Source organism: Penaeus vannamei, chromosome 22 (assembly GCF_042767895.1).
Source record: "Penaeus vannamei isolate JL-2024 chromosome 22, ASM4276789v1, whole genome shotgun sequence".
NCBI classification, from domain to species: Eukaryota; Metazoa; Arthropoda; class Malacostraca; order Decapoda; family Penaeidae; genus Penaeus; species Penaeus vannamei.
Genome location: NC_091570.1, coordinates 14172216 through 14174715, shown reverse-complemented (window position 1 = coordinate 14174715; position 2500 = coordinate 14172216).

Here is a 2500-nt window from a genome sequence, read left to right as displayed (position 1 = left end):
TGATGATGATAACAGTAATTATGATAATTATTATTACTACAATAATAATCATAGTCATGATGATAATGATGATAATAATAATGATAATGATGATGATGATAATAATAATAATAATAATAATAATAATAATAATAATAATAATAATAATAATAATAATAATAATAATAATAATGATAATATTAAAAATTATAATAATAATGATAATAATAATAATAATAAAATAATGATATGAATAATATGATTACAATGATAATGATAATAATGATAATGATGATAACAATAACAAAGATAATAATGATAATGATAATAACATGAGTAACAATGATACTGATAATTATAATAATGATAAAAGAATAACAACAATAATAATGATAATAATAATGATAATGATAATATTGGTGATTATAATAATAAGGATAAAGGCAATGACAATAATGATAATACTACTACTAATGATAATAATAATAATAACGATAATGAACATAATAATAACAATAATAATGATAATAATAATTGTAATACTGATGATGATGATGATACTACTACTAATAATAATAATGATAATGATAATAACAATGATAATAACAAGAACAGTTATGATAATAATAAAACAAAATAATAATGACAATGATAATTATAATAATAACGATACTGATTCTAACAATGGTAATACTAATGACGATGATGATAGAAATAATAATGGTAAGAATATTGTTAATAATGATAATGATTATGATAATAATAATAATAATTATTATTATTATCTTTATTATTATCATTAGTAGTAGTAGTAGTAGTGTCATAACAATTATTATTATGATTATTATGATTGTTATAATGATAATGAGGATTATTATTATAAAAAAATATGAGGAATGATAATAATTATTATTAGTATAATATGATTAATAATAATAATAATGATATAGATAATAATGATAAGATCTATGACTATGATAATAATAGTAAGGATAATAATGATAAAAGCAATAACAGTATACGAAGGAATGCGCGCTCAAAGATTTACGTTTATTAATTTTTTTTTTTTTAATTCAAAATCTCGTCCATAACATCGATTAGTTCATGTCCTTGTACTCTATCTCATGATTGTAGTACATTAGCGTAAATATATCGATGCTTAGATAGATGAAAGTTTAAAATAACGAAACATAATAAACGCATTTTTGTGCGTGATAATAATCATGATAATAATAATAATGATAGTAATAATAATAATGATGATGATAATAATAATAACAATGATAATGGTAATAATAACTGTAATACTGATAATGATGGTAGTACTGCTACTACTACTAATAATAATGATAATGATAATAATGATAATGATAATAACAGTGATAATAACAAGAACAGTTATGATAATAATAAAATATAACAATGACAATGATAATAATAACGATACTGATTCTAACAATGATGATATTGATTATAATAATAATATTAATAATAATAATAATAATTATTATTATTATTATTATTGTTATTATTATCCATAGTAGTAGTAGTAGTAGTGAAAACTCCTGAGAACGTGTATGGCCTCACTTACACAGTGCGATGAAAACAATGACATTTTCTCTCCCTCTCTCTCTCATACATCAAACAACTTACCCCCGAGCTGTGTGTTATTTACGAACTACATTGTCTTGGCTGCTTCCTGTTGGGTGCAAATTTACTGAACATAATGCGCACCCGGGTCCTAGGGGTTAATTAATGTGCACACACACACACACACACACACACACACACACACACACACACACACATACACACACACACACACACACACACACACACACACACACACACACACACACACACACACACACATATATATATATATATATATATATATATATATATATATATATATATATATATATATATATATACATACATACTCATATATACATTTATTAGTGTATGTATGTTATATATATAGCATATATATTATAAATATATCTCTCTCTATATATATCTATATATATCCGTGTATGTATGTGTATACGTATGTATGTGTATACATATGTATGTATAAATGAAACCGAAAAATATCATAGGAGTAAATAAATTCACAGAACAGGTATTTACGTAAGCACTTGGACAGCCTCGTATGATAGCAACCGGGTATTACAAACTCGCTCTATCACATATGCAATTCTTTGTTAGTTTTCTTGGCTCTCTTGTCATATATCAGCATCCAGTTATTAATTGCGTTAACAAATACATTGCTGTAACATTCAGTACACCAGCGAGATTGTCACAATAAACACCCTATATGAATGGCACCCAGGTTCGCACTTGCTATCCAAGTTTCATTCAAAATGCAAATACTTGCATACGTGATAATACGACTTTATAACAAACACCCAACAAGGGTCAGGAAAGTCCATAATCGTTATCTCAATAGATGATACACATACAGTACACACGTGACATTGGCAACTACCGTGTTAGGCGTGAGAAATCACCATGTACC